We start from the raw sequence: 26,764 nt of genomic DNA, 5'->3' as shown, positions 1-26,764 counted from the left end.
ATCTCAAAAGGCATTTTTTATTATTTTTTTGTATATATTTTTTATTTGAGTTCGATATGCCAACATATAGCATAACACCCAGTGCTCATCCCATCAAGTGCCCCCCTCAGTGCCTGTCACCCAGTCACCCCAACTCTTCACCCACCTCCTCTTCCACCACCCCCTGTTCATTTCCCAGAGTTAGGAGTCTCTCATGTTCTGTCTCTCTCACTGATATTTCTTAAACCAAGTTCTAAGGAGGCAAGAGTTCCGAGTTCCCAGTGATGGTGTTGGTGAATAGGATATGTGCTCTGTGTCTGGACATTCGAGTCACTGGCCACCCAATGGCCTTCTCTGTCACTGTTGTCCAGGGGCCTGAAGTCTGTGGAGAATCAAGAAGGTGTTGGCTTATCATCAGGATCTGACCTGGTCACATAAGGAAAGATGGTCCCCATGGCAGAAGTTCCTGGCACATGAACCATGGCTCATGGTATCTGGAGGCTAGTTTCTCACCATCTCGCTATTAATAAGATAATTGCTACATTTCCCTCTCTGACATGAATAATTTATTTGTGGCAACTCTCCTTGAAATCTCATAACAAGTACAAAAACTCTTTCTTATTTAAGAAAGTTATTTTGGGAAGTTTTGGGAGACAGGGGTTTCAGCAAAAAATAAACTAAGAGAAATCAAATGGAAAGGCGTATGTCAATTCAACAAATGTGTATTCAATGGCTCTTTCAAGAAAAACATTATGCTGCGGGAGGGTGCAAGGGAGGAAGACACCCAGAGAAGTGAGCCACAACCCTGTCCCCACTGAGTGTACAGTTCAGATGGGACATAAAGGAAGGGGATCAAGCAAGGGAGAGAAGATAAACACGCATCTAAACAGCAAAATATGCCATAAGAAAAACAAAAGATGGCTAAAACATGGGTAAGGTAATATTTAATTAAGGGGAAGATAGGGATTTTTCAGATGCATTTAGGTATGCATTTCCCAAAGTTCATCCTATGAAACATGAACCCGATGAGATGCACTTGAAGAAAGGGTTCTACGGTCAAAATATTTTTTGGGAATGATGATTTCCATTCTACCACTGTTATCCCACGTTAGAAATTCATATATATTCTACTTTATTAAAGGCTCTGACAGTCCTACTGCAAAGAAACCTATTTAACTTTAACACAATATTTCCCAAAGTTATCTGACTACAGGTACTAAGGGAGTTTTCCATGGAAAATACTGTATAACATGCTTAGGTGTATCACCTAGGGAAAGACTCGTGATTTCATTGTGCAAATCCAGACATTCCAAAAGATTGGATTTCTTTGAAATCCTGCAGATTATTGCCTCAATTGTTGGCTTCAAACTACTCAGTAAATCTGCTTTGTTCCACCAGAAAATAAATGAATGAATGATTGAAAGGATGAATGAACAAATAAGTATCATGAACTTTCCAAAGAGATGGTACATATTCTACTAAAATTTCAGATGTGTTTAAAATTTGACAGGTGCCATAAATAGCAAAGAATGGGTATCTTCAAGTTTTTGCTTAAAAAAAATCCTTTTTGCTTAAAAAAGGATTATACACACATATGTATATATATATATATATTTCACATGCATACATTTGCATATTTCATCTGTCATGTGTAGTAGATATGCACATACATACCTATATACATGCATTTATGTATATACCCCCTTTAAGTGCTCACTGTGATCAATAGATAAGCAGTTTCAAATTCATGTGGTTTTTAAAAAATTATCAAGATATGTCTTAACCCACTGTTCTTACTGCAAATGGCCAAGCCCTCATTTCAAAGAGGAGAAAGGGAAGTGGAAAGGGAGAGAGGGAAGCATCAGATGAAAGATTGGGGGTCACCAGGAACCTGGCCTGGGTCGGTTTTGAGAACCAAAGGAAGGCCAAACATTGACATGATCCAGAAGCATATGAGTGTTTATCACTGGACAATTGTTGTACATCTGTATGATGATGCTGCCCTCATCTCTGAGCCATCTCTGATTCCACAACCCTGCTTGGAATCCCCCTGAGTATTGGAACTCATTCAGGTTCTCTCAAAAGTACTGCTTCAATGAAGACCCCTTGCTCAGCATTTCACCCAGAGAGGGGGTTACTCAGAATAGCCAAGCACAGATGCTGGCCTTCCTAGGATCTCCAGACAATAAAGTGATACTTTGGAGCCTGGGATGGAGTGAGAGTCCTAATGCTTGCTCCTTCTTACCTATAGATTAAAAGCAGAGGGGGAAATGGCTACAATGGGGATCAAGGAATCAGCTCCTCACATAAAACAGGATTGAAGAACAATTTGAGCTAAAGCTCCAGTGAGGCTTCTCTCTCCCATGCTAGACCCTGAGACTTATTCAAGGAGGTGCAGGACCACAGGCCTACCCCAGATGCTCATCATTGCACAGAGACAGTATGAGAACGAGAGAGAAGGCAACTCCTCCTAGGCAAACTCTGAGCAGTAGGAAACAGGAGGCAGGAGAGCTGGTACCAGCCACTACACCAGAGCCAGAGAACTTTCCAGATACAAGCAGAGCCCTTGAACTCTGCCCTCCCCAACTCAAATGGCAGACATAGACAATAGCTATCCAGTTCCCATCCTAGGTGATGCCTCCTCCCTAGGAGCCCATCAGCTGGGAAAGAGGATCCAGACTACTTCCTCAACACACACACCCTTTGAGAGGATCTCTCTGGAAACCCAAACTAGGGGAGAAGGTTCTTACATCGACCTACATAAATATATCAGCAACACAAGTGCATTAAACCTGTACCCTACAGAATTTTATATTCAAAAGAACATACCTCTACCTAATTGGCAAGAAAATGATTCAATATCTTTCATGTAGAGATGATCATCTCCAGATGGATGGATTGGATCACTTCTCAAGAATTATGTTTCCCTTAGCCTTGCACTGAATTTCAGCTACAGTAAGTTATTAGGAGATGGGTTTTTACTGTAAAACCCATAGGGCAGGGTCTCAGCTCTGTAAAACACCCAACAACATTTGCATACTACATTTAGCAGAGTGCTATTATAAGATCAAGAAATTTTGTAGAGTCTCTATATTATGCAATCCAATGTCTGACTTATCTTACATTTTGTCCCTTTCCAAGTTAGCAGGTGTTCTTTGCTTTTTGGATGGCTTCAGGTCACATGTTTGAGATTCACTTTTCTCAGTTAAAATAATTAAGCTTCATTTCTGGGTTTCACAGGATTCAAACAGAGCATCTGAAACAGATAGGAGTTAGCTTTCTCTGAACAATTTTACAGGAAGACTTAATGAGTAACAATCAACTGGAACTAATACTTGATCGATCAATTGAGGTGATAAACAGTAATAAAGCAGGAGCACAGCCCAGAAGCCCATGCCAGGAACCTAAAACTATTGACAAAACAGATAGGAAATGTAAAACACTTTGAATCAATACCAGATTTGGCAGTTGAATAAGCGTTTGACTAATGCATCTTATCAGTTGTAAATCAGCTTTGAACTGCTATAAGATGTCATAAGACCATCTGAGGCAAAATTGAGGGGGGGAAAAGCCTAAATCCTCCCTAAAAAAAATCATCATATTTTATGGCATTTGTATTAGAATTATTTCTAGAATAATGCAATTTCACAGCTATAATTCAAACTAGGTCTTAGTCTATTGGTTTAACTGCAGCATAGCTAAAATTTAGAAGTTTTTATAGTGTTCAATCCCATAATGGTGTTAGAAAACTTAGAGAAAATTCAATTATAGTACAGGAGACTTTTGTTCCTTGTTTCTCCTTTCACAATGGACTTCTTTTGGAGACCAACTAAATAAGTAGCAGTTTCCAAATTTCTAACCCAACATACATAAAAATGGAGTGGTTTACTAATCCAGAAGCACTGTCAAGGGATGCAGAGATTATTAAATGCAGCATAGGAATATCACAAAAAAAAATAATTCTCTAAAAGACTAACTCTTGCTCAGGTAAAATATATCTTGATCCTGGCATAGTTTTAAATATATCACATGATGAAATAATTATACACATTCCTATAAATACACATGGCATCAGAAAGAATCTGGAAAGCACCGGGTCATGCCATTGGCTAGAGGTCTCACCTTTTATCTTGAAGGAACAATTAGAAGGAAGAAGCACTGGGCCCCCAGGATGATCTGAAAAACAAAGATGGCTATGCACCTGGCAGCTATGTCAAGGGGCACCTACAGCCCCCCAAATGGGCAACTGGCTGCTGGTGTTTTGGTTTCTTGGAACAAATAAGAGGAATTACAGGAATAGCTAAGGTTCAGTTTTAGAGATGATCTAATCAAAATGTCTCAGTTTGCTCCAAGAAAATGAGATCCAAAGAAATTAAATGGTTTGCCCAAGATCAGAGAGCTAATTCTAGGTGAGCTCCCTAGAGCTCAGCCTCCCATTTCCCAGACCCTGATGGCTTATCCTACACCAGGGCCAAGCATGGCCTTCTCTCCTGGGATGGGCATCCCCTTATCACAACCTTCTCTCCTCCAGGCTGTGGATGTTGTTGGCTGGCTGCTTTGGCAGGAATCACAATAGCACCTGGCCATCATATCTGAAGGGGAACAACGGGATCTCAGGATGATTTGGTCAGTTCTGGAATAGGTCTTTGTAGGATTCCACTGAGAAGTAGGTTCCAGTGTGTCACATTTATTAATGTTGGTCTTGAAGTTTCTGCATACAGTCTTTATTAATATACATACATTATGCATCATGCCTTGTTTTTGAGCTGATGTGCCAAGAACCAAGGGCTGCAACAGCACAGAGGACGGCTTCAGTCACTGTGAGCCGACCAGGCAATGACCTGCGGCCTTCAACTATGGTCTCATCATTCCTACTGTGAGACTGTATAAAATAGATTATTTAGAAATCAAATATTTAAGAAAGGACATACATAGCAAATAGGAAATATGCAATAGATTTGTTTAGCCCATTCACAAATCTAAGTTTCCTTCTTGGAGTTGGCCTGGGACGGGGGCGGGGGGACACATTTATGCAAATTAGCATTGTGCTAAGAAACTTGATTTATTTCAAAACCAGAAGATTCCATTGCTCTTGGTGAACTTTAGAAATTTTCTTTAAGGGAATAATTTGTTTGCTATTGTACTGAATGATGTTATATCTTCTCTGTGTGTGTGTGTGTGCGCGTGTGTGTGCATGCACACACACGCGCACACACATTGATTTAGGCTTACAGCCTCTCATCCTCACTAGTGATTTTTATTAGTTTAGTTTCATAAATATTTAAGAACATTTGTAAGTCAAATCCATTTTTTGTTCTTAAGAATGCTTCATGTCGGGATCCCTGGGTGGCGCAGTGGTTTAGCCCCTGCCTTTGGCCCAGGGTGCGATTCTGGAGACCCGGGATCAAATCCCACATCAGGCTCCCAGTGCATGGAGCCTGCCTATGCACCCTCCCTCTGCCTATGTCTCTGCCTCTCTCTCTCTCTCTCTCTCTGTGTGACTATCATAAATAAATAAATAAATAAATAATTTAAAAAAAAAGAATGCTTCATGTCTTAGAAATTAAATAATATATTTTAATTTTTTTATTTTCTTGTGTTACGCTCTATTTCCTGCAAGTGTAGCTACCACCTGTGACCATACAACACTATGACAATAGCACTGACTATACTTCCTCAATTGTACTGTGACTCATTCATTCCATAACTAGAAGCCTGGATCTCTCACTCTCCTTCACTCATTTTGCCCATTCTCCCATTATTAAAATGCTGTATTTTTAAATGATTTTTTAACCATACACAGATATTGTATTAACCACTTAAAAGGGGAAAGTAATTATAACAAGTTTGTTTGCATTCCATTAGAATCAGATATGTGAAATGAACTATATCCCAGCAACTGCTTCTAGCAGAATGCCCTGGGATGGATCAGTAAAGAAGAGCTACTACCTGTGGTACCATCAGATTTCCATTGGCCTTCTCATAATCCCAAAATAGTGTCATTTTCCTTTCAAATTCTGAGAACTGACTGGTGGATCAGGCATGATTATGGCTGTCAGCAGAAGCAGCTTCAGCTGACATTCCTGCTGCACTCACTCACGGCTGGAGCCTGGGCCATGCTTCCTTTAATTCCAGATGGCATTCTTTCTCCTTGGTCTTGAAATTTTGTCCATGATGGGTCAGTTTCTCAGATACAAGAATCTAATAAAGATAAATAAGCTTTTCAGTTCTGGTTCTGCATATTAGACTCACCTTTTTTACATCCTTGGTTAGCACTGATTCCTACTTACTGGGGTCAGAGAACTGAGTAACTAACTTTATCAAATTGCTGGTGCTATGGAAATCTGGCAATAGTGGGAATCTGATGACTAGCCCATCAGGCAAGTCATCCTAGAAGAATATAATTTCGTAAAGATGATATTAGGCATCAGACTTTGTTTTCTGTTTTTTACTCCTAATCAAATGAATGAATGATCCAATGCTCTTTATTGAAGTCAACCAACAGAACAACATGAAAGAAATGAAAACACCCAAAGCTGCTTCATGGTGAAGGCCATCCTTGCTTCTCACAAGCTTCTGTCTGCCCCCTAATCACAACTTCCAGCTCTCACTTAATGATCTCGCTCCTACTGGTTGGGTTGATATTCTCTGGAGGCCCCACTAACTCCTACCTCTGCACTTGTCCTAGAGCACCTGGGGAGCACAACAGTGCAATAGGCCATGGGCATCCTGGTGGACCCATGGTCTACACCATGGGCCCTCATTTGAATGCACTCCTCTGATCTCCTTCAGGGGACTTCAGTAAAATTCAGAAGAGATCACCACAGACTGCAGAAGAATTGAAAGCTTCCTAGAGAAATCTGAATGTGAACTGGGTCTTGAAACGTGGTTAACTAAAATGACCTCCCTTAATGTCAATAGCGCTTCTGTTTTTCATCACCCTTCCCCTACAAGGAGCCTTTTTAGGTTTTTCCTAATCACCCTTCTCCAAGACATTTTAGCATCTGTGTATCTCGTTACACACTATGACCCTTTAAAGGTAATACCTAAAAGTTTTTTCATTCCCCATCCTGAGAATCAATTTTTGCCTCCTTTGGGGAAAAATCATCGTAGGGAATGCACATCACGTGTGTTTCTCTTGTATAAATGAAATTCTTCTGCTATCTTATCCTTTGTTGGTAGACAAATTCCCCTTCCAGAATGATATTTTTCAGTGTGGGTTGCTTAAGAGAATGTTTGAATCCTCTTAGGGGAAAAAATGGAAGCCTCCCAATAAATGAGTCCTGAGATGGTAGAAGAGGTGACACTTCATCTCTGCCATGCTTTGGGTTTTTTTTTTAAACATTTTTATTTATTATTTGACAGAGAAGGAAAGAGAGAGAATAAGTAGGTGGCATGCCAAGCAGAGGGAGGGGAAAAGCAGACTCCCTGTTGAGCAGAGCCCCGCACCCCCAACGCAGGGCTCTATTCCAGGGCCCTGGGATCATGACCGGAGTGGAGGGCAGATGCTTAACTGACTGAGCCTTCCAGGTGCCCCCATGCTTTGCTTTTTATATCTAGACATCAAGGAGTCCAGATGTCTTAGAAGGTTAGGAGGATGCCCCTGAATCATGAGGAGAACTTGGGCAGTGGGAAGAATGACCTTCCTAGAGCAGACATTACCTAGAGATTGAGAACATTGTTTGGTGAGCTAGATTATTACTTCATGTCACTCTCTGTTTATCCACATTTGCTATGTCTGAATTCATGAGTAAGAGTAGGAAAGTGAGCTGAGAAAGTAAGATGGGAGAGTGGGCCTGTAATGACACATTCAATGGGACCAGAGAGGACTATTCACTCCTTTCCCTGAAGCAGTATAGACAGCTTCATAAAGGAGATGGAAACTAAACACCACTTATGTCTCAATTTTGCATAGAACTAGCAAGTGCTTATATCCTTGGCCTTAACTGACCCACACTAGCTTGCCTCCTTCCTTCTTTACTTCTCCCCTCAACAAATATTTGAGTGTCAAGGATTTGTGAATACTATAAAAAAGCAAACATCAAGACTGATCCACTTTTTCCCCCAGAGAGCCTGCAGCCCACTGAAAAAATGCGGATGATGTGATTAGTAGAATTGGTGAGTAGAATTAAGTATAAGTTTCCCTAGAACATTTGCTCCAGCCTCGCACATTGTGACTCACTGAGAGACATTCATAGTCTGTTGTTTTTGAGGATGAACTCCCCCTTTGGGGAACTTAATCTCATTTGTACTTCCAAATTCATTGTTTTGAGGAGCAGAATCAAGTGGCTTAAAGTCAAGCTGCTACCTAAATTAAGGCCTCTCCCCTCCTTTAACTCTCCCCACAAAATTAGTGATTACAATCAAAGAAACAATTACCTTTTATAAGATTTGCTTTTAATTAACCTGTTTGTTCCTCCCTGGAAATGCTGCTACTAAAAGCGCGTCTAATGAGTCCTGCTGCTCTGGTACCTGCAAGAATAGACAGGCAATGAACAGATGGCCTGATGGTTCCTTCATCTGGACACCTTCAATCTCAAGAAAGTCAAGTCTACTCATGTGATCCTGGGAAGTGGGGCTTGCTCCAGACAGCTTTTGAGGACACAAGGTTGTCCAGAGAACAGGCAGTGGAGGCTAGTCCTGAAAGATGGAAGAGGCTCAGTGAGAAAAGCTGAAACTTTTTTCCTGACTAGTTCTTAAAAGTATTATGCCAGCTTCATAAGCTGTTGTCATGACATTCTCCCAATCTGCTGACCTTTTCACATCATTAGAACAAACCTGAGTCAATAGATCCCCTTGAGCCAGCCTCCATAGCCGACCTCAGCCACACAGCCACCGGGCAGGAGTCTGCTAAATCTACTTTTTCTGTTTAGAAGTTACAGAGGCTGGCACAGTGGCTAGCCTGCTGAATGATTCTTCAAGAAACCCAACGCTTAAAATCCATTTTTTTAATAATAAATTTATTTTTTATTGGTGTTCAATTTGCCAACATACAGAATAACACCCAGTGCTCATCCCGTCAAGTGCCCCCCTCAGTGCCCGTCACCCATTCACCCCCACCCCCCGCCCTCCTCCCCTTCTACCACCCCTAGTTCGTTTCCCAGAGTTAGGAGTCTTCCATGTTCTGTCTCCCTTTCTGATATGTCCTACCCATTTCTTCTCCCCCCCCTCTATTCCCTTTCACTATTATTTATATTCCCCAAATGAATGAGACCATATAATGAAAGTCCATTTCTTATCCTATAGAAGCTTGCCTACTGAACGCTCCTGCACTGTCGAGACCTCTCTCCAGCAGACCTGAGCTGTAACAGATTGTCCTAAAGCCCATACTCCATAGCCTCCTCCAAATGACTATCACCAAGTCACAGTCCTCTTTCGTAGAATCTTTCAACACTCTTGCCTTCTCAATAGAAGGGCAGAAGTGCTTAGAGCCAGAAGACGTAGGCATACAAGCATGTTTCAGTGGTATGGTTCCCAGATTTGAGATAGCTCAGCTTCCATTTTCTAGGCAACTCTGTCAGGAAGATTAACCATTAACTTTATCCTTTATTCTTAGTTGATCTCAAACTGTTTATCAAACTGGCCGCTAATGCTGGAGATGAAATTGGTCTCCAGCCTTGAAGAGAAAATTCCTTTGGAACATTCTGAATTCTTGAGTCCTCCCAGGGCAGCTGCCAGGTTTCAGAAGAAATTGACTTGGAGACTGCTCCCTCCCAGTCTTCAAAGTCCTTCTGGTAACTGGCCCTTCTGGCAACTGGCCACTTGATAGTTTTCTCCCCTACAGTTATAAGTAAGTCACTCCCACAGCACGAAAAAAAGAATCAACTAATTAAAAGTATATCTCTCATTTGTCCTTTAGGAAAGTTCCAGAATTCTATCAGACCCCTAAATTCCAATAGTTCAAATTTTAAAAAAGTGTATTACCACTTAAATGAATCACTTCACAAAAACATGATACAGACTACTTTTCTTTGATAAATTTCTCCATCATCTTGTATTTTTCAAAGATGAGGAAAGAGCCTCCATTAAATCCCATTTTATTTAATTTGAGCTCAAGTTTAAATGTGGTGGTTTCCTTAGAAACTACTGCAACCTGAAACTTGTATGGCCAGCTTCTAGTTACAAACTCAAGGTTATCTATGAACGTAAGTTTTAAAATAATATTGAAATAGAACTTAAAAACTGAGATTCTAGTGTTTTTATACTAAGAACTTTTTAGTAAAGAAATGAAAAAGATAAGGAAATAAAGTTTTGCATATGACACTGAGTATGCTGCTTCATAAAAGCCATCCCTCTGAAATGGGTTATATACGTAACTGAACGTGCTGATGTCTCTTGAAATTTGCTGAGAATAAATTTGAAATTGCATTTCCATGTAAGTAATTGCCTATCTTCTAGAGCAATGGTTCCTAACTTTTTCAAAGATCTTTTTTGAATACCAAGAAATTTTAGCAAGAACTCCCACATGATTGGAAATATGCAGAATACATGTGGAGAGAGGCTCACAGGTCTTTGCATTAATTCCACAGTCCCTCAAGAGTCTGGGTCCCACCAGCTGGTTTCCACTGATCCTGTACTGTGATAGCCATAAAATTATCCAGAAATGACTGGCCCTATGCAGACATTCTAGAACAAGCTCGCAGCTCACATTAAAACTTCAGAGATCACTGTGCCTATACCAGACTTGCCTATACCAGAAAACAAATGTCCTCCATTTTTTCTTTTAGTCTCAATATGTAGTCTACTATTGATGTGTTACACCCTGTAAATTTACCTTTCTAGTACTCTCTAATCAAATCTAAAAACCATTTACCTTCTTCTCAAGCATAGGCTTGAATGGTGAGAACGCAGAGAATTCAAGAAGGACCTTTCTATATGCAAATAATAAATGTGATAACTTATCATCCTCTCCATGGAGATGATTATCCACATAAATCTTAACGGTGCCACTGAGAGCTGCATTAAATCATCCCACTGCCCCGTTGCATTGTGGGTGATAAGCTGGCATTTTTATATATTTAACCCTACTGCACTTTGGCAGGAAATCACACCCTGTTTGTATGCAGGAATCTCTGCAAGAAACCTAGGCCAAAAACTAACCACGCCCAGCCTCACCTAGTTTTGGAGCACAGGAACGCAGTCATTCTGCTTCCCAATCCCTTATGCCCCAAAGGTTGCTTCTACGATGAACATGTTGCTCTTTCAAGAAAGATTTTCTAACCTCCACACTCTCTGGAAGATTTTCCCCTGACAAATGGGAATATTGCGGGTTCTTGCTTAGAAATTGTTCTTCCTCAGCCTCTAGCATGCCTCACAACCTATGTATCATCCTGCATCAACCTTTGGGTCACAGAATCATAGACATTATCTGAGTGGCATGAATTCAGAGGATCCACAAACTTGGATGGGGAGAAAGGTACATCTTTATTTGCACTAAGTTCTAACTAGAATTTAGCATTTCCTTCAAATGTGAAAGCAGGCAACAAACCACAGTCATCCCAGAGACTTTATCACCATGAGAAATCACAGATATTTTCATTCACATTAAGGTTGCACAGATATCTCAAAATATTTACTGTCATCACTATTTTAAAGTTCAGGCAGCTGTTAGACCTGCCATGAGAGCTAGAGCTTGCATTTACAAGGTAACAAAGAAGCCTATATATATCACTAAATCACCAATTTGATACATATATTTGCTAATTATATTTTAACAAAATTGGTTGCTTTTACTGTGTATTTTATTTTTTGTAGTTAAAAACATTATTTGGAGAAAGGGTCCCTGGGCCTCATTAGATGGTCCAGGGCATAAAGGAGGGTGAGAATTCTTGCCTTGAATTGTCACTGCTGCTACTGCATCCTTGAAGACCCTGTGCTTGGCTCCATTGCTCTCAAAACCCCACCATAGGGCTCTCCCTAAAACCTACGAGCCCCCTGCTTGCATATATGGGGTTAGTACTGTTTGACCTCCACAAGCAAGACACATTCTGGGCAGAAGCTCTGCCCAGCAAGGCCCATCCCAAGAGTCATCCTTTATGGATTCTTTCCCAGCATCTTACTCTTAGGGGACATGGCGTGGACATAGCACACAAAACCATGCCTTTGCCCCTTCATTCATTCTGATCAATCGTTAAGAGGTCCTTAGAGAACATTTCATCTGCCTCTTAATTCCACAGTCAAGACAATGGAATCCCAGTTGCAAAACGACCTGCCTCAAAATCCCACAGCAAGTAAATTGCCCTGACTCCCAGGAAAGTTCTCTTCTGTACACTGTACATGGACAGATAACAACTAGAATTTACATTGTGCTTATTCCATACCAGGCACTGTTTTAAGTGCTTTACATATATTAATTCCTTTAGCAGTCATAATGAATCAATTAGGTAAGTTCTGGAAATATCCTCACTTTACAGATGGGGAAACTGAAGCCCAGAGTGGTGAAGGGACTAACTAGGTGACACAATTAGTAAATGATGGAGCCAAGATTCAAATCAGGCTCTTAGCCTGAAACTATCTGCCTCTCTAGTCAACCTCTACCAGGTAGTCTGAAATTGAAATAAAACACATATATCAATGCTCAATATGTCTGATGCGTAAGTACTGACAATAATAGTTATAATCACTTGTAGCAAGGTAGATACAAAGTACTATGGACAAAGATGAAGTAGATGGTAAAGGCCAGACTTTCAGGAGTGAGGAAATGAAAAGAAAACTGTAGCCCAAGTAGAAAGGAAGTCGAGCAAACCAACCCACATTTGCAATGACCTACTGGACGTCCCCAAACTCATAAGGTTGAAAACTCTACTTATTGACTCTTGCCCCCAAATTCATCCCTGCTCCTGTATTCCTTTATTCAGTGAAAGTTGGTACATCCAACTTCTTTCGCCTTCTTTCTTGTTCCATGCCTCCCATCTCACCCACAAACCCTGACAACCTGCCCCAGAAATATCTCCTACAATTCAAAATATGGCTCAAATACTAAATTTAATTCCTCCTCAAAATTAGCACCAGCTGACCAAAGAAAATCTGTATCAATGCTGGAAAATTGGAAAGGTTGAAAATGACATTCAAATGAGATTCAAGGACTTTCCAAGCAATATAGGGAAGTGAGGCCAGCCACAGAATAGGCTACTCTGGGCCCCCACTACTGTAAAAAGCAGGGAAACCCACTTGGGAACAACTGGGAATAAAGGCAGGGAGCCACCAGCAAGTCCTAGCTTGGAGAGCATGAGGGATGGGTTTTTGTTTTGCCTACCTCCCTTCCTTCTTTGAGGAAACTGTAACTCTCCCTTTGGGGCCCCCGTATATGGGACCTGTCCTATCCTAAACACAGAGGAAAGTGTGTGACCAAGCTAAGCCACACGGACTTCCTCCTGGGAATTCAACCTTGAGGTATACATGCAGGAGAGAAAGGAGTTAGCACTGAATCATCAGATTGAAAGCCACCCCCTGGAAAGGTGGTCCAGAAGCTCTTGTTTCTAAGATCCCTAGAACTGCACCATATCCCATCCTCCTGAGGCCCAGTGGCTCCATCCTCCTATGCTTTGTAACATAGATGTACACTATATACATCCTTCTACATGGATCAATATTTCCTAATCAGTATTAAAGAAGAAAAGAGCAAAAACAAAAGAGAATTCCTAAAAGAGGTTTGCTCTCTAGGCAGTGAGGCAGAGCTCATTTCAGACTCAAGTGAAAGGAAAAACTCATGTGCTCATCCTAAAGACAGTAGAAACCATGACAATGACTTAGAGCTAAGGAAATAAAGTCTAGTCAAATAGGGAGGGAAGTTAGTGCAATCTCAGGGAGGCTGAAGGCTTTGCTTAACTCACAGTTAATTCAATAATTGGTGAGAATTCATTTGAACCCTTAGGACATGGGCTGTAAGACCATCCCAGTTGAAGGGTGTGACTAGGAGACCCTATAGTCCACCTACAGACTATAGAAAGGCTCCACATGCCCATCTGAAGCACAGAAATGTCTGGGCATCCAGGGTGTGGGTCCCACACAAAATTCTCTTAAAGAGAAGCAATCTTTCTGCTTATGATGAGAACCTCAATATACTCAGAACAGTCTATTACTCAGCTCAGGCCACCATAACAAAATATCGCAGATTTGGGGGCTTAATCAGCAGAAATGTATTTCTCACAGTTATGGAGGCTGGAAGGCCAAGATCAGGACTCCACCAAGGTCAGATTCTGATGGAAGCACTCCTTCTGGCTTGCAGAGCACACTGCCTTCTCACTGTGTCCACACATGGTGGGAAGGGAAAGAGAAAGGGGGTAGGAGGGAGAGAAAGAGAGAGGAAACTAATCATATCATGAGGAATCTACCTTCATGACCTCATCTAAACTTAATTATCTCCCAAAGGCCCCCCCGCTCCTAATATGATTCCCTTGGTGGTGAGGGCTTCAACATATGAATTTGGGTCATAGGGAATGCAACACAATTCAGCCCACAGCAAATGGTAAAACTACTTTTTCACTGGGTATCATTTAACCCTTGGAAGATCTTAAGATGTGTATAATCCATCTTAAACACCCTCACATACACAATGCAATGCTATGATATGTTGGTTTAAGTTACAGCCTGAGCATACTCAGTGGCCTCCTGGCGAACCCCAACCCACGGTGCGTGTTCTCACAAGCAAACCAGGACAGCTGCAGCAAGAGCTTCAGCCTCCCAAATCTCCATCCACATGTGAAGATTCTGTAATTCATATAGAGAGGGTCAGAAGGGAGCTTTTGTTGGTAAAATTAGGGGTATTCAAGGTATATAATTGAGTAAAATGTCAGTGACAACTCCCACACTTCATGAACCAGATAGACAAAGAACTCCGTAAATGACATCATTGACATTTGATGCTGTAAGACTCCCATGTCCAGCCATTGCATTTGGAGAAGTCTGGCCTTCAGGTAACGTATCTTTCTCAGTGAACCTTCTCTGATCAGATCACCCATGATACAGGAACTGTGGCTTCACAGAGCTCACAGACTTGATAATAGGAGTCTGTTTTGATAAATGCCCATGAGGAGGGTTTGGCTTCAGACCCTCTTCCCTGTGACCTGGTCAAGCCACAATCACCTGCCGGCAAAAACCAGTTCTCAGCAGGTTAGAATATCAATGCTCATGTGTTACATTAGGGAAAAAAACCTATGTATGTCTAGCATGTAGAGTGTTTTGGAATAATTTGGTCTATCAAAACAAGTGAATTCGCTGTGTGATTCCATTAAAATGTGCAGTTTATTTTAGACTTGAGATTTTAAGCAAAGAGAATTTGGCTAGGTTTGTAAATAATATTGGGATGCTTAGGAGAACTTGAGATTTACTATATCCATAAGTTTATCACATCAACAACATAGGAGAAATCAAATATATTTATAAATGCAGTAAAAATGTTTAAAGGAATTTAATTAACCAAGTTGTAAAGGGGGCTGATTATTTAAGGTAGTTTTGTCTGTTCAACTGGAACACGAATAAAAGCACTCTTGGATAGGATTGTTAAAATTCAATGGATTTATAAAAAGAACAATCAGATTTATAAGTGGGATTCAGAAGCTTAAGGAAAACAAGACTTTTACATTTTTTTATTTGAATAAACTGAAAATTAATCTAAAAGTCCAAATAGATGTGAGTCATCCCTTTTAGGGAGGGAATAAAAGTCATTTTAAAAGCCAAAACACACCTATCAAGAAATCAGAACTTGCGAATCACTGTTAATTTTAATACTGACACTATTTTCCCACAGAAGGAATCAGTTCTAGGAGGGTTTTGATTATGCACCCCTCAAACTAGCTTGAGAACATATCTTTAATATACATCTTGTGATTGACAGGCCATGATGCATGCTACGAGGTACTGCCTAGAGCCCCCTTTGACAAAGGACAAGCTGCCCGGCTGCTCTGGGTGCTGTGGGCAGACAGCCTCAGTGGTCAGCCCTTTGGGGACATCTCAGCTACACAGAGCCACCGAGCTGACTGCATGGCCTCCTGCACAGGCCCCCACCCAGAGGCTTTTCCATGAAGGCCTGGCCAGCTGGGGCCAGCTCTGGATGACTCTGTAGGTCACACACAGGGTGAGTGTGTGGGGGTGGGGGGGCTTCCTCAGAGCTGACCCCTCCCCCTCCCCCATTCTGCTTTCTTCATCTCCATCCCACAGAGGGTAGCGGCCAGAATACTCCCCACAAAACCCTGCATGATGACCAACACCTTCACAGAGGCTGCTCTCAAGACACCCAACCTACAACACAAACTATGTGCATGAGCCTCTCAATCACTTCATGAAACGGTAGCCAAGTTTAATGTCTTTATGATTTTATTATCTTCAGTGTAGAAACAGGAGTGAGAACACCAGATTCTGGTGAGCCATAACGTATGGCTAAATGGGAGGTTACCTGCTAGATGGCCTATACTACCAGGGGAAAACTCATCACAGGCTACATAACATTTCATTCTGAGACATATCTTTTCCCATGCTATTGTCTCTGACTTCGCTCCTGGTGAGGCAACTGTCCTTATGTCATTGCTGTCATCTGCACCAGAGCAAACATCAAAACTACCAGCATCAAACCCCACAGGGTGAACATCTGCTTCCAAGAGAGGAGTAGATGTACATTTCCTGACTCCTTCCACTGAGTACTACAAAAAAACCTGGACACTACATAAGGAGACTGAACAATGGAGAGAAATCTGACAAATTGGATGAACCTAGAGAATTATGCTGAATGAAAAAAAAACTCACTTGAAAATGTTACATACTGTATAACCCGTTTATACAATATTCTTGAAATGACAAAATTTTAGAGATGGACAAAATTTTAGAGACGGACTAATGGCTGCCAGAGATTAAGGAATGGCAGTGTGAGAGGGAAGTGTCTGCATCCATAAGGAGCAACGTGAAGGAATTCTGATGGTGATGGAAATTTTCTGTGTCTTGACTGTCTCCATGTCTGTATCCTGGTTGATATCACACTGTAGCTTTGCAAGATGACACCACTGGGAAAAACTGAGTCAAAGGGGCACAGGGTCTTTCACTATTATCCCCTATAACTGCATGTGAATCTACAGTTATCTCAAAATACAAAGTTTCATTTGAAAAAAAAAAAAATTCAGGTTGAATGTTAGCAATTGAGAAGAAAATCCTGCGGACAAAGTAGAATACTTTAACCCGTTGGAGCCAAATGGTTGTTGGGAAAGATTGGAGAATGGTGAATCAGGTGTGTTCTGCAATTTTCCATAGTTGACATCAAAGTAAACTAGTCCTCAAAGATGAACTTACCATGAAACAAAACTGATGCTGCAGGACCCATCACGTGCACAGACCCTACCGAGGCCCTGGAGTGCATCACAGCAGTGCATTTGCTGGGAGTAAAATTTGCAAAAGTAAGATAGTCAATCAGTGTTGGCGAGGACTGTGATCTCCTTCTACTCTGACTTGTCTCCACCTTGCTTCTCCTCTCATCAGGTGGGGATGGGGTGGCCGCAAGCATCTCGGGAATCTTGTTAAAGGGCAATTGAGCAGGAGAAACAAGTTTTTTGATTGGTGGATGAGGTTTGATGAGGTTCCCATGGTTCACAGTCACTTCCAAGTCTAACCACGTGATCACAGCACAGGAATGTGGCCCGGATTTCCCTGCCACCCACGGTGTCACCTCACCAGCATGGCACAAAAGTGTAGGTCCAGAAGTCATACTCCAACCCAAACATTATCTATGGTCCCTGTTATGGACTGAATTATTTACTCCCCCAAGTTCATAGGTTGAACCCTCAAACCCCAGTGTGACTATATTTGAAAAAAGGGCTTTTACAGAGGTAATTGAGGTTAAATGAGGTCATGGGGTGTGGAATCCTGATCCAGTAGGACCGGAGTCTTTATAAGAAGAGAAAGAGAAAGTAGTGATGCTCATACACAGAGGAAAGCCTACATGAGACCACAGAGAAAAGGCAGCAGTCTGCACCCCAAGGAGAGAGGCCACAGGAGAAACCAAACTGCCAACACCTTGATCTTGGACTCCCAGTCTGCAGGACTGTGTGAATGTACGTTTCTGTCTTGGCTGTACTGTCCGCGGTGTTTTGTTATGTCAGCTGGAACAGACTAATACATCCCCAACACCTCAAACATGAGAGCAGTGGAGAAAAAAAAACAAGGTTGGAAATATACAGAGCCTGGAGCTAGTCTGGGCAGATCTCTCCCAGTCACCAAAGGTGTAAAACTCTAACTCTACACCTGGGTAGCACGGACGTAGGCATCTGACTCTTGATTTTGGCTCAGGTCCTGATTTCAGGGTTGTGAGATCGAGCTCAGTGTCAGGCTCTGCACTCAGTGCGGAGTCTGCTTCAGATTCTCTCTCCCTCTCCCTCTGCCCCTTCCACTTGCACTCTCTCGCTCTCTCAAATTAGATAGATAGATAGATAGATAGATAGATAGATAGATAGATAGATAGATGATAGATAGATAAATAAATCTTTTTGAAAAACAACTATAAGCAGAGAGCTCAGTTACCACCAATCCAAATCTGCTCTTCTATAGAGAAACTCAAGAATGAAATATGGGGTGCTTGGCTGGCTCAGTCAGTAGAGCATGTAACTCTTGATTTCAGGGTTGTAAGTTCAAGCCCCACGTTGAACATAGAGATTATTCAAAAAATAAACTCTTTTTAAAAGATGAAATGTTTAGGAACACCTGGGTGTCTCAGTGGTTGAGCCTCTGCCTTTGGCTCAGGTGATCCTGGAGTCCCAGGATGGAGTCCCACACCGGGCTCCCTGCATGGAGCCTGCTTCTCCCTCTGCCAGTGTCTCTGCCTCTCTCTCTATGTCTCTCATGAATAAATAAATAAATAAAATCTTTTTAAAAAAGAAATGTTTACAGCTAGAAACAAACTATATCCTTGTATGAAAATACCACAATTAGAATCCCTCTGTCTTAAGAGGACAAACCTGTCACAGTACCTCAAACAGCAAGCACTACAAACCTCTCGGTGGGTGAAGTCTTAACACATCCTCATACACGAGACGGCTTTTTCGTGTCACCATGGAACCCCGTCCCCATCCTGAAGCAATCTAGCCAGCTCAGGTGATAATAGCATGCAAAGTCAAACCAAAGCAGTGAGATGCTCCGGAGAATCAAGTCTTCTGATAACAGAACTGCCCCTCATGTGGAAGCATAGGTCGATCTGATGACTGTCACAACATGGCGATCACTGACTATGCAATCAAAAATGTAGGGAGGAGGGCATCATAGGGACAGTCAATTAATGGAAGTATTTATGCTATTTTTTTGTATTTTGTAGTATTTGTGGATTTGACAGATTTTGATAGCAAAATTTGACCTCCCAAATCTGTAATGTTTCATGTTTTGTTTTTCTCATTCTAAATAAACAACCATGATTGTAACCTAATGTTTATTTCATTTGCAATTTTGTGTTCTCTTTTTAAAAAGCCTCCCTCCCCAAATTTTATAATCTTCAGACTCCACATCACCTAGATTGAGCCCTGCAGCAGCCACATGATGACAGAGCCAGGTAAGAATGAGTCCCATGGCTTTTTTGTTATTCTAAGTAAAGGCACACCATCAGTGTCTTTGGTGACACAAAGAACAGCACTGGGCTAAACAAACAAACACCTGTTCAGTCAAAAAAGTGATTGGGAAAAGTCAAACTTGAGATATGACGTTTTTTAGGAAAATCATAAGCTATTTTTCACCTATATTTTTCCTTCTTAATGTACAAACATGCTCAAGGTATGGTAAAAACCTAAATCTAATCTTAAAAGGCTCTTTCAAAAAATACAAAATAAAATTTTAAAGTGATGAGAAGCATTGTGTCAGTTTTACTGGCAGAATTTTTTTCTTTCTTAGTAAGACATAAAATACCAGTGTGTTTAAGAAGAGATAGCATCTTAAATTTGGTAAAATACACAAGTGTGTGAAACAATTTTAATCTACAACCTGGGAGTGGTTCACCGACACTTTAAAGACCCCAATCAGAAATCTACGCTCCAGGGGCAGTCCCTTAATATCTGAAAGACCTTTATCAGAAGCCCGCATTACAAAGCCTTCAACTCCCACACTCAGACTCTATTAGAAGATTTGCCAGAAAAAAATTTTTGTTTGTGAAATGAGTGTTGTTCAAATCTATGAATTGGCTGGAATATTTTCCTGCACCACTGCTCAGGCATGAGCAGGGATGAGAGTCTGGTCAGCTACCTAACAGCGCACCTACTACCCTATTAAGTCTTGCATTTCATGAAATTGCTAAAGATACTGTTGTGTGGCCTGACCCTCAGAGAGCCTAAGGACAAACAGCAGAGCTTTCTCTGAACTTCCGAGCACAGGTTTTGTGCTGCTACTAAACAAAGCTTGTTTGGTGGCTGGATTCATCATCAGACTGCTTGTACCATGGACGCTTTGTGATGAGGTTGTAGAGGGCAGGAGCTAGAGCCTTTGCCCACCTCTGCCCTTGGAGGCAACCTACATCCACAAAAACACCAGACAACCACTGACGACACAACTGACCATATGTAGCTGGGACCCCACCCAGTGCCTGACCACCAGTCACCATCATCACCCTCCCAAACCAAAGCCACTTCTGGACACCGAAGGTATAACTGATTAAAGAGCCATAAACCAAGTCATGAACCTTCATAATCATGAGAATCTCTCTCCTTGGTACAAATATATGAATAAAATGATATCAGCACAGGTTCAGCTTTGGGAAATTCTTTTAATTTTGCCCCAGGTAATTAGCTTATTTATTTCTAAAACTGGCCCAAAACTTATCCATTTGGATCCTCTGTGACTAACAGACATATAGTGGTTGCTAAGCAACATCATGCATTGTTATTCTTCATCTAATTTAAAATTCTCAGTTAGCAGTAAAGGTCTTCAGAGGGAAGTTATTGTTCGGGGTGGGCCAAATACTATTTTTCACTGTAGCCCATTCAATTTAGAAAAGAAATTACAGCGTACTGTTTAATCAACATAAAATGATTTATACAGAACATTTAACATCTTCTTGAAATGTAGCTGTCTTCTTTTACTAATCAGATCTACTTAATTTATTTTAAACTTTTCCAAGGAGATTTGCTTTCTCCTTCTATCCTTGCTCCTTCTTACATTCCCTCAACTCTCGAGCCAATTTACAGACACCCTTTAGCATGGGAACTGGGATATCTGGGGGGAAGATTTGGAAGCATAAGAGACACTCATATTACCCTGTAATTTGTCATGGGAAAGAAACCTCAAGCAATCTGGTCATCATTCTAATGAGTCACTTACCCAGCACTCCAACTTCATTAGAAAGAAGACACATTTAACATACAAGTTTTCTGTTATGAATGTTGCAAAAATTAATCAATTGTTTGTTCTAATAATAGTCTGGCTCGGCTTCAAGTATTTGGGAAGAGTGTTGCTGAAGTGCCCTCCCAGAGGACAGGACGTCAGATTTTTTCATTCACCCAACAGTATTTCTTGACATGAAGATTAACTTCTTGGCAAAACTTGTTGGAGAGGAAGTACATTTTCACAAAACAAGCAAAGACATTCCTGCAGAGTGACCCTCTCATTGTGCGTTCATGTATTGAAATGTCAACTGAATCAAAATAGATTAAAATAGGCTTTTCCTTATCTCGATTGCTTGGAATCTGGAACAATCTAGAATAAAAACATAAAAACTCATAGATTTAGGCTTATGGAAGAAAAGCACTATAAAAACAAATAAATGAGCAAAAATAAGTGGAATGTTTTAAGGGAAATGTAATTTTGTTACTATAACAATATGGAGAAAATCTGATTTTCATAGCAGTGAAATCTCTCCCAAGACACATAAGATTGATTTTTGTTGGCTTAAAACTTTATTAAGCCTCTTGGTTTGTGCATGTGTATGTGGTGGGAGGAGACTCCCCAGAGACTTTGTTTAAATTACAACAGAATAAATGGTCAGTAAGTTACTGTGGTTGGGGTCAGTTTAGTCATGGTTTTTGGGATTTAGTTTCTCAATGGAGGTGTGATTTTTTTTTTAGGGACTATGGGTGGGGGCAGTTGGCAATACCAGATGAGAAAGTTTGGAGGAAGTGTCCAGCCGTCTAACAGAGAGGTTGTGCAAAGGTTTGTTGTAGGCATGGAGCCACACTGTCTTCCCTAGGGAGGCAGTGAGGCACATCCACAACCAAGTATACCAGAATTCCAACCTCAACAGTGCTGTTTTAACCCTGAGAACAAGGACTGGTCACACTTATCCTTCTGTACCTCAGCATCCCCATCTGTAAAATGGGAACATAAGCATTAATGAGCTAATATGCAGCCTGGGTGATAACGAGGGACCCCTCACCCCCTCTTTGCTTAACCCCTCTCCGCATTTGGTTTAATGCTCTGCTGTCATTGTCTTGAAATTCCTCATCACTCTTTATCATGGACCCCAGTATTTTCATTTGATCTGCAACTCACAAATTCCAGAATAGGTCCCCAAATTTATTAAGTATTTAGAACAAGTCCTGGCCCATTGTCAGTGCCAGCTGTTACCTTTATCTCCCTTCATCTATCACAGAATTTTAGGAAAATCCCCAGGAAGTAGATATGGTAGTGAACCTGGAATTTAGGGGGGAATGGGGGGGCAGGGAATTGACAGAGGAGCCAGCCTGGTGCATTCAGTACTGACTCCTGCAATATCCTGCCAATGGGACAGGATGAGACAGAGGCAGCCCAGGGGGATCCAGTCATATCTGGGCTGTGTCACTTTGAAGTCTGGAAGAAACTGTACAGGCTGAGGAAACATGCCCTGACCAGGAGGTCTTTAAGAATCAATTTAGTGACTAGCTGATAGCACATGTGATGAAAACATTTAAAAAGGGCAAGAAACCACTAGAAGATCCTTTATCCTTTTAAATATTTTGAGGATCAGCTCTCCCCACCCCTCCAACCCTGCATCATTCACAGGGCCCAAGACAAGAGTAGAGTGGAAGCCCATGAGCTTTGTGCCTGAATGTGTAAAAGTTATGCATCGAGCCAACAAACTTTCACACTATTAATTTTACATTATTTACCACCTTGTCAAAAACACCTTCAAATGACCTGGAAGGCCAAGTTCAAGTCTAAAATTTCTTTAATTTCTCAAAGTTGCTCATGTGTTCTATGCAAACTCCAATGACCCCTTGTTCCACTAACCAGTCAGACCTCGGCCACTCTCAGGGCCTGTGGACATAGTTCAGTGGAATGGGCCATTCTCCATAGAACCAACCTGAAGAAGACACCAGCACAGACCTGGAAAGCAGAATTCAGGATTTTGGTCGGGGAATTACAAGGCTTCCAATATCGAATACAAGGTCAGAAAGCAGGGTAATGGTGGCCACTGCCTTTTTGTCCACAAACCCTTCATCTGGTGAGAGGGGCATGGCTGGCAGGGGGTCCAGACCAGGTGCTTAAGCCCAGGTTGAACATCGATTCTAAAATCTTGGTTACACTTTGAGTCTGTGCTCTGAAGTATACCTTAACAAAAATTGAACTCCATCTCCTCTCATCACGCATTCACATATTCCAAATCATTGTAGCTTTCTGTATAGAGAAATACAACTGTTCTGGACTCAAGTTCAAATCCCCAATTGTACTCTTAGTCAACGCCTTGCACCCCACCCATCCACCCTGCCATATATACGCAGCTCCTGCCTTGTCGGCAAGCCCCAATCTCCTCCCACCCCCCACCTGCCAGCTCTGTTCCCCTCAGATGCCCCCCAGACATTTCAGATGAGCTGTAATGTTGGCTCACTCCCCAATGATGAAATGTCAGCCCTTCATTCAGGAACCAATGGGTTAATTTATATTGTTGTGCTACCAACTAAAATCAAAATATTGAAAACATATCTATTATAAATATGAAGGTCACTATAAAAAAGAGAAAGAGAGATGTCATCATGGCAAATGGAGCCCATGAGTATTCTAAATACAGCCTTTGTCCAGAGACCTTTTAGAAAATCATTTTTCTCATGTTGCCCTTTGTATCTGACAAATATTGATTTGAGTTGTGCTTTGAATAACAATGAAAACAATGCCTTAGATAGGAGTTTACTCTTAGACTTAAACTATTTAACACCCTAGAATGTTGAAAGAACATTTGCACTTATAATTCTGAGCTTGGGTCCTGCTTTTTAGTAGCCATGTAAGTCTAAGCCAAGATCCTCAACCCCTCTCTCCCAGATTGTAAAAAATCAAAAAAGTTTGTTACCCAAAGACAACAAAAACACTATCTCAGAATGCTAAGTTCACCCCTAGAAGCAACTCAAGTGTCCGTCAGTAGATGAATGGATAAAGACGTTGTGAGATATATATATATCACAATTTGCCACTTGCTGCAACATGGATGGACCTAGAGTGTATTACATTAAGTGAAATAAATCAGTCAAAGAAAGACAAATACCAAATGATTTCACTTATGTATGGAATCTAAGAAACAAAACAAATGAAAAACAAACAAACAAAAAGGATAATCAGACCTATAAATACAGAGAATAAACTGATGGTTGCCAAAGAAGAGAGAGTTGAGGGATGGGCAAAATGGGTGAAGGGTAGTGGGAGATACAGGCTTCCAATAATGGAATGAACAAGTCATAGTAATAAAAGGTACTGCACAATGAGTGGTATGAACAGTGTTGCACAGTGACAGAGGGTAGCTACACTTCACCGGGAACACAGCCTAATGCAGAGAGGCTGAATCACTACATTGTACCCCTGAAACCAATGCAACATTGTGTCTCAACTATACTCAAATTAAAAAAAAAAAAAAAAAAAAAAAAAGGAGAAGTTTGGAAATAAGTTTATAAATCTCTTAGGTAATCAAGTGTAATCCCTAAATTTCACACTTGAGAAAACTGAAAACTTGGGTCTGATTACATATGTGCTGACGTCACCCAGCTCCCTGAAGAAAGGTTCCCTATGAGCTCCGGTCCATGGGTGGGTATGGTCACCTTGAGGGCATCAACAGAATAAGAAAAAACTGAGAGATGACCAAAGAGGGAGCATGGAGAATTGGATTCTGGGGCCTATTCCAGAACATTCCACAGTGGGCCTTGGCCAGGTACTAACTTCAGCAATTCTGTGGTTCATAATTGACAATGCATCTGAATGGAACCAGCAGTGACAAAAGTCTTTGATGGGCTGAGACTGAGACAAGGAAAATCTTCCTTTAGAAGGAATCATAGTATTTTTTTTCATGAGCAAGAGAACAGAATTTGAGAGGAAAATATGTATTTCAATGAAGAAAATTTGATCAATCATACACTACTGGACCATAAGCATGTGACAGTATCTAGCACTCATTTCCAGTACACACAGGCCAAAGGAATATGCCCATAATTGGTGGACTGACCATTTAACATGGGAAAACAGCTTTAATTTGTGTTCTTCACTGTGTCCATCTAAAACCCAGCCTTGAAAGAAATCTTTAGTGATTCACTACTAATGTTTTTTTAAGTTCCTAATTAGTATGGCCATCAGGTATGATCTGAAGAACCTATTTAATTAAGAATGGTTCATAATATTAAGGACAACTGAGCTGGCCACTTTGCTAGGCATCAGGGTGAACACTGACTCTTGTTATAGAAGCATGAATTGTAGATAATAGAGCAAGACATTTCTGCAATAGGGACTACTAACCACAGAGCCCAAAATGGCCTTGTGTCTGTAACACTGCCCTTCTGCTTGGAGCACTCACTCTCCCACCCTTTCACCTGGCCTTAGCTAGCTGTCATGTGGCATAAGGAATCAATATCTTGGACCCACCTAGCAGGTTCCCTGGACTCAGCCCAATCACAGCCTCTGGGTCATCTTGTTACAATTATGAGAAACAGAATCTGATTGGTCATTCCTGAGCCAGTTACCTCTCCTTGGCCCAATCAGAGATGTCCAGTGGTACAGGGCCACTAGATAGGGGGCACAGGGGTGGGAGGAACTACCTAGGCACCTCTTCTGCTGAGGGAAGTTTCCAGAGGAGGAAGCATGGGCACCTTGGTACCCCAAATACATCTGGCAAACATTTACTTACAAATCCAAAACTAGATAGCTCCCCAAGAAGGATTTTCTGGCAAACCAGTGATGTTGTGGAAGGCCAGTTGGTATTCCAGTCATGAAGTCATGTTTAGTCACAAGACCAAACACTATCTAGTGCTAAAATGTGCATATCACTGATGCTTTCCAATTCAGTTCCTGATGGATATTACAGCCATCACCAATATCCCATTCTTCTCCCACTCTGGCAAATGGAAGATTGCACATCTCAGGCCCTTGCATTTGGAAGCTAAGGAACCATGAGATTAGCTCCTGTGGATGCATGGATCTGAGGTAGCAAAGAGTCGGGGTCTCTTTCCCTGCTATGGCCATCTGGAGTTCCATGTGTTCTAAATGGCAGAGCCAAAAAATGGTAGAGCTTCAACATCCTGGACCACTGACATGGGCACAGCTATCCACTCACCATGTTGGATATGAAGTATGAGTAGGAATAAACTCTTGGGGTAAGCCACTGAGATGTTGGGTTTGTTTCCTACTGTAGCAAAACACAGCCTATTCCAACTGATACACTCAATCTGCTCAATTAAGTTCCAGGTGAGTCAAACTCAGACCTAAAGGCCAACAAAAAAGGCTTACAGAAAGCCTTTGATACTTCGAGCCACCTTTCAAAATTAACAGAATTTCTGGTTCTTTAGAAAGTAGAAAAGAGAAAGTACCATGAACTTACTTAATTCTAAGAGAGTTGAATGTAAAAAAGCACTTGAGACTCTACCAATTAATTTGAGGCTGCATGAAC

The 26,764-nt window shown here is 41.3% G+C and overlaps 1 protein-coding gene across 2 annotated transcripts in view; it reads right to left on the bottom strand.

Moving 5' to 3' along the window:
* Positions 1-114: 114 nt before the first annotated feature.
* The window catches only part of ATPSCKMT (ATP synthase c subunit lysine N-methyltransferase), a 198,507-nt gene continuing 171,857 nt past the window's right edge, over positions 115-26,764 (bottom strand). The window contains exons 6-11 of one of the 2 annotated variants that reach the window (XR_005383666.1): positions 21,253-21,627; positions 8,359-8,451; positions 6,076-6,180; positions 4,102-4,155; positions 3,103-3,235; positions 115-361 (exon numbers count right to left, since the gene is read on the bottom strand). The gene's annotated coding sequence lies outside the window, so the exon portion shown is untranslated. Of the gene's footprint in view, positions 362-3,102; positions 3,236-4,101; positions 4,156-5,560; positions 6,181-8,358; positions 8,452-21,252; positions 21,628-26,764 lie in introns of those variants that run through there. The other variant, XR_005383667.1, reaches the window with a different exon arrangement.

This window comes from Canis lupus, chromosome 34 (assembly GCF_011100685.1).
Source record: "Canis lupus familiaris isolate Mischka breed German Shepherd chromosome 34, alternate assembly UU_Cfam_GSD_1.0, whole genome shotgun sequence".
In the NCBI taxonomy this organism is placed as follows: Eukaryota; Metazoa; Chordata; class Mammalia; order Carnivora; family Canidae; genus Canis; species Canis lupus.
The sequence above is the reverse complement of the archived record's forward strand: the minus strand, read 5'-3'. Positions and strand labels throughout refer to the sequence as shown.